Here is a 7640-nt window from a genome sequence, read left to right on the forward strand (position 1 = left end):
TCACGATGTTAGGCGTCACGAGTGATTCTGATTCGAGTCTACTGGAAGGCGAGAATGTTCACCGGCTCACTGCGTCTGCTAAGACCATGTCAGTGGAGTCAGTGAGTGGTCGTGCCAACTGCCAGAACGTCACCGTGTCTACCAATGGACGAACAAACCCGAACAGTGCGAGAAGGGTCGCTCATCGCTTTTTTGCATTTGTCCCCGCGTCCCGCAACTCACACTAGCGCAGGCGTTGCCGTTGCCGCCGTCTGGCCCGTCCACGGTCCACCCCGCAAGCGCTATCGGTGCCGCCCTCCCGGTCCCGCCCGAAGATGTGCTCGTGATTTCTAACTCGCGGGTCTGGTCGGGTCAACCTGGTAACCCGAACAGGTCGGGTCCGGGTTGACAAACCTGACCCGTTTGCAAAATTGGGTCGGGTTGTCAACCCGTTTACGGCCGGATCAGATCGGGTTTGACCCGAACCTGACTCGTTGACCCGAATTGATACCCCTAAAGCTTGATATGATAACATTTTAACATTAGTTAAATTTTATAATTGATATATCTTCAAAAAAATTTCATGATCGGGCACGAATCTCAAAGCAAAATCATGTTAGAAATTTTAAAAATTAAATCGGAAATTATATGAACTCTGATTTCGATGAACTTATAGTTGAACTGAAGGACTCAAAAATACGAACCCAACGACATCAAATTCGACCCGATCCGAGCTCAAATGTGTCCAAATCAAAGACCCGAAGCGCATTTGGAAGGTTCAATTCATAATTTGGATCACCAAACAGTTTCTAAATATGACATGCTTATAGTTAAATCGAGTGGTTCGACGAGACGAATCCAACGAGCCCATAATCGTTGAATTATGATGCCATTAAGACATTTAAATGCTCAATATATTTTTCTTCTATTTGTGTGATGGATATCCGTACAACGCTGAGACGAAAGTTTTCTAACTATATCACCACTTATATTCTAGCCCGCAACAATACTAATTATACTAAATCGTTAAATGTTAGGTAATTAACAATTTCTTAATAAATTAATACTTATATTCAATTTAATATATATAAATTTAAGTTATTTTAAAAATTATTCATAAATATAATATTAAATTAGATTATTTTTATTAATATTTTTTAAGTTAATTGAAATTACATCATTTAAAATAATTTAAATTAATTTTAAATTAAATTTATATTTCTAAAAGTAATATAAAGAGAATTATAATGCTTTATAAAATTTCTGCTCTCAATAAGCATTTCTTCATTTAAAAATTATTTATGTCTCTCCCTTTCTCTCTTTGCATTTTCTCTTTTCGACACTTACTTTTTTTGGATTTTAAGCCCAAAACGCACAAAAGAAATGCATTTTCTATGGAAACGCAAAGGGCAAAATCATTTTCCCTAAAAACGCTTTTATGCTTTGCGTTTTTTTGCCAAATGAGCTACCCATTCATGTTTTTAATCCTTTTTAAATTTTATTTATAATGTGTTCCTTCTCCTAATTTATACCTAAAGTCTGATCCTTTTAAAAATTTGTCCAAAATTTTCTCAAATGAATGGCTAGGGGAAATCATTGACCGAGTAAACAATGTCGTAAGTCGATCTCTAGAGAGGAAGACCGACTTGCTGATGAAATCTCTGGTTCAGGTTGGCCGCAGATGAGTCTCTCCTGATAATTGGGTAAATAGCTCCTCAAGCTAGAGCAAGTGATCATCTCTATTTGTGCCGAGAGGCCCTACTGAATGAGAACATGGCTAGCGCACCCTGACTTATGGTGAGCCCAACTATAGCATTCCATGAACGTATTTGGCTGTACAACAACAAGAAAAATATGCTTACATCCCACAATCAAGGCACTGTTACCAAAGCATTAGCATGGAATAACTGCAACAAAATAAAAAGAAAAAAAGTCACATCTTTCTTTTCTTAAAATCTATGTTCATTTTGTCCTTTCTGCTTTACTACAAACACTACATGTTTGCCACCATTCACTTGAAACCATAACAAGAGGCATAGCTTTTCTTTTTTAACAAGTGATATAGCTCAAAATTAAAATAAAAAAAAGGAAAACAATTAAGAGAAAAAGGTCTCCAAAGAGTTTAAATATTACCGGTCAAAAAAGTTGCACTATCATGAAAAAGGAAGAGAATTTGTATTGAAAGATGGGAGATTGAAAAAGTAAGTGTTTTATTATATTTAAAAGGAATATCTATTAGGGAAATTTACATACATACCACTTTATAACATCCTATTTACATATCTAACACCTAAAACTTTAATATTACATCCATACCACCCTATATTATTTTAATATCAAATATACCACTTATATTTCTTTCCTACCACTCATATATTTCATTTCTACCACTCATATTTTGTATGAAAATGAACTATGGGTGGTATTTATGTAATATTAAAGTTTTAGGTTTTAAATATGTAAATAGAATAGTATTAAGTGGTATGTATGTAAAACTCCCTATCTATTATTATAAAATGATGGAGAAATTCTACTAATGGTACTACAATCTTCACCTTTTATACTGTAATATATATTGAAATACCTAACGTGGCTTTCAATCTTTATGACTTTAAGCACATTTAAGGGATGTAAAAGACTAAAAGTGTTTGCTCTTCTTTTCTCCCTTGGATGGCAGATACTTTCTTCGGTGCGGGCTTGCTGCAACCAGGTTGAGAAAACTGGGCAATTCCTGAGCCCTTCAATTATATCAAATCAGATCAGCTATCCTGCTCGGCTTTGTTCCAAGAATGGTTTTTATTTGCTTAGAATTGTTTTGTTTATGAGCAGTTTTGTTATTTCTTCTTGAGGCTTTGTTTTTGTAATTTTTGCTTAGGTTTTTCTTCACCTCAAATTTTGGTGCTACTGCACATTTTTGGCCTTACTCTTACACATGTAACTAGCTTTCATCAATGAAAAATGGGCTAAGCCCTCAATTTTTCCCAAAAAATAAAAAAGACAAAGTGTTTAGTGTATGAGACTAAAAAAAAAAAAAAAAAAAGACTAAAAGTGTTTAGTGTATGAGACTCCTTTTATGTTGAAATTTTAGTTATTATCAATGGTTTTTATAGCATTTGAGTAAATATCAATTTATAGTCATTTATTCTCTTAAAATATTATACATGCAGGCCTTGAACTCAAAATATTTTTTTTAATCTAAATAATTCTATAAATATTATTTTTATTTTTTTCTTGAACTTAAAATTTCTTGATTGGAAGCCGAAGCTCCCTACCATCTAATCAAGATGAGCTACATATATATGGCTAAAAGTAACCTTTTTACAACAATTTTGACACGTAACGAGATAATCATTTGTGCATTGGGTACTCTATATTTTTTGTTGGAAAATGATTTGCTAGCATGATTATAATATGCAATCATATATTTTTTTTTTTCAATAAAAGTGACTAAAAGAATTAGCCAAACTAGCCAGTAATAGTTATACATCTTAAAAAATCTGAATAAAACCTTATTTTTTAGTCATATTTTTTTAATGAATAGAGGGATAAAAGGATTAATATTCAAACTTTTTTTTTGAAGATTAATAATACCAAATTGACATTTTTGTAAGTATCCAAAAGATAGGAAAGTAAATGCCATTAGAACCTAATCCATAGTTTAGAAAATGCTCAACTCCAATTGCATGCAATTACCTATAAAAAAAAGCATACAAAGATATAAGTAATAAAAAGGAAGTGAGTTGAATATTTTAAGATACTAAATCTATGTAGGCATACAAACAAAAATGATTTAGTAAGTTGATAACTTTAAAATAGTATGTAAGAAAAGCTACTCTAATATCATCTTGGAGTTTCAAATTCTAAACATATTGTACTTTATTTTGTTAAATGTTAAGAACTTTTTCTTCAAGGAGATCAGGAGATCAAAATTTTGATTTATATTTTACCCAATGGGTTAAATTTATTACATTTAAGACATTTGTTCTACTATATTGCTTATGCGCATGAATGTCTTCTTTAAGAGGCACACTTGATAAGCTTTATAATTTATTGATTAGAGGATTGCTCATTCACACATTGTGCTATCTTTGTGAATCAAATTATGAAATTCATTAACCATAAGAAGAAGAAGCTCTTTCAATAAAGAAGAGAAGAGAGGAAGAGAAAGGGGAGAGTGACTTAAGCTTTTACCCATAGTAAGAAGAAGCTCTTTCAATAGAGAAGAGAAGAGAGGAAGAAGCTCTCCTAGGAGAAAATGATAAGTCATAATAGTAGTAGTAGCAATGTCTTCTTCAATACATTCTACTCTCATTTTTGCAATAGGTGGATACATTCTTTCTCAATAATTTACATAGAGAAAGTAATATATCTATCATTTTCCTCTTATGCACAAAATAAGCATTTATTGTACTTATCTTTTTATGCTTACTGAAATATTTGTTATCTATGAAGTCATGGATATAGATGAATATCACATGATTATTTAAACCTATGTATCATGAATTTGTGAAATTTATTGTCTTCGTCTTCATTTGAATTTACTTACCTAACATATGGTTGGCTTAAAAAAAGTAACAAGGTATCAATTAGAAAATATAATTAGCACATTTTGTGGACGCCTCTTTTGGCCTTGGCTATGTCGTCATCGCCACTTGGCTTCGATGGTCTCAAATCAACTACTCAATAATGCTTGATTGTGTGGATCTTTGCTTAGGGAAGTTTTCTTTCATCCTCCATTCATGATTTTCTTCCTACTCGACTTTCGGTCGGTTAGGAATTTTTTGTACCTTAGTTTCCTTCAAATTTTTGTTTTCATTTTCCTTGATTCTTCCACCTTCGGCTAATTCATCGGCTTGATGGCGGTTAATCAAGTTTTGTTCCAAGATCCAGGTTTCTTAGCTGATAAAAATAAATTATGCTCTTCTAAAGAATTTCTTTCAAGGGCTTCCTCCTTGGTGGTTTTCCCTGATCTCAAAGCCAAAACTTTATTTGGACTACCATCACTCAGAAGAGGAAATTGTGGCTTTCACATCCCCTTTTGAATTTGCTTTGATTGATATATTTACATTGAGCAGACCTAATCTTAATGTTATTCAGAACTTCTTTTTTAGTCTTAAACTCGAAGATGAATTTTCTGTTACTCTTCTGAATCCTTGGCATGTGTTAATCAAGCTTTCTAATGATATTAATTACAATAAAATTTTTGCTCATAAATCTTATTATGTTAGCAATTACTTTATGAAATAAGTCAAATGGCCGCCCCTTTTTGACTTTTCTATTGAATCCCATATTGTGCCGATTTGAATCTCCTTCCCTGATCTTCAGTCACGTCTGTTTTCTCCTCATATTTTTCATGGTTTAGGATCTTTTTTTTGGAAGACCTCTTAAAATTGATAATGCTACTATAACCTATTCTAGACTATCTGTTGCTCATGTGTTGGTTGAAGTTGACATTACAAAGCATTATCTTAATAATGTGTGGCTTGGACAAGAAAAAAATTGGATATACTCAAATGGTTATCATGGAAGAATTTCCTCTATTTTGTGATCATTGCGAATCTTTGGGTTAACTAAAGAATGGATTTTATCTCATCCACCCTCATTTAAGAAATAATTCGTTGGTTAAACCTAAAATTATGGAGAATATTTCAAACGAGAATAATTTCTTAGTTCATCCTGATAACATTTTTATTCCTTCTAACATTCTTCCCCTTAAGGAAAATATTATCCACAAGGAAGTTGGTGAACCCAACCATCTTATAACTATTGTAATCCATTATCCATAGCTTGTGATTTTGATGATAAAAAATATTATTGATAGAATTTTTTATTTCTCTTAACATGAATGCTATATATTATTTTATGTATGTGTGTACTAATATTTCAGGAAAAATGTACACTTTTCAAGACTTCCGAAGATTCAAGCTTGGGTAGAATATGATGTCAATTTAAAGATTCTTTAATTTTTTTTTTTTTATAAATTTCTATTTTTTGAGTCTGGCCATATAAGAGTGTATGCAATTGTTGATCGTGCATACACACAACGGGAGTGAGGAAAATCTAAGATAATTTTTTTCTTGAATTAATCGCACTGTATGAGTTATAATTGTACTTTACGATCAATTATTTAAAAAATGGTCTTTAATAGCTAATTGAATAATTATTTATAATGAACTAATTGTACTGTATGATGTTGATCGTAATGTATAATTTGTTTCGATCCTCAAACCTTAGCCGCCATATAAATTAAGTAAGAAATTCAAAAACTGATTTTTAAACTAATTGTACTATATGACATTTTAAAATCTTACTTAAATTATCTCCATCATTAATCAATTAAATTATGGTTTACTTAATGATAGTAGATTATAATGTTTGATCTTGATCGCACTATATGATTGATAGAGATATAATTGTTCATCCCACATATCATATCAAACGAAATCATGATTTTTAAACTAATTGTATTATATGATGTTTACATCATACTAGAAAACCTAATGGAAATCAACTGATCGTGTTTTATGATGAGAACAATACGGGATGATTAATAGAGATGATTTTTTACCGTCCCATGGATTATCCTGTACGAATATAGAGAAATTAAATAGATCATACTGGACGACCTCACGATCGTGATGTATGATATATTTGCGAAATTTGAACAGTTCATCTAAAAGACTGTTTGTATCATACTAGACGGGACTAGTGTTTGAATCATTTGTACTATATGAACTCATATCATACTATACAAATAGAAATAACCATATTGAATTTTTAGAGTTTTTTGAAGACTAATACTTAAACCATGTTTGAATAATCACTTGAAAAATAAAGAGAGTGGAATGGTTGGTTGTTGAAGGTACTTTGAGAGAGAACATTTCTTGAGAGTTATTGGGTGAGGGAGGAAGAGGAAGGTGAGTTTTAACTTAAGGGAGGTTTTCTTACACCATGGTTCCTCATGTGGCCTGGTGAGTCTTTGAAGGTTTGCTTGGGAGAGAGGCTTTGAAGTTAAGTTTTCTAAATTCTCTACCTTCACCAGGAGGGATAAAAAGGAGTTTTGGTTCTTTACCTGATCCAAGAGGGAGCAAAAGAGCTGAGGCTCTCTACCTTCTCCAAGAGGTAGAAAAAGATTGATGGTTTGTGGCCGTTACCAGAAGGGTGATATGCTTCTGGTACTCCTCCACATCAAGGATGGTGGAAGGGATTTCTATAAAGGCTTATCTACCTTGCTGTGGGGGCAAAAGGAGAGACACTTATAGTTTAGTATAATACCCGTAGTGGAGGACTCCAGAGAGTATACATAGGTCAAGATTGACCAAACCGCTATAAAAATTTTTGGTGTGTTTTTTCATTTTTACATTTAATTTTTTGCGATTTTATTTTTCTATTATATGCAAATTAAATTTACTTCTCGAATTTTAATATTTACAATCGACTATAATTAGAATAGGTTATTTCTGTAATATCAAAAATCTGCTCCAGGATCGTCCAGGACGATCTGGATCGTCCTGGGACGATCAGTGGAAATTTTGCTCCAGAATTTGCCCAGTTTTGCTCCAGGTGATTTTCTGTACATATCGTCCAGGCCGATTTGGACATCGTCCAGGCCGATCGGCACTGTAGAAAATATCGGCCTGAGAATAGTTCTGGGAACCGTC

Source organism: Dendrobium catenatum, unplaced genomic scaffold (genome assembly GCF_001605985.2).
Source record: "Dendrobium catenatum unplaced genomic scaffold, ASM160598v2 fragScaff_scaffold_146, whole genome shotgun sequence".
NCBI lineage: Eukaryota > Viridiplantae > Streptophyta > Magnoliopsida > Asparagales > Orchidaceae > Dendrobium > Dendrobium catenatum.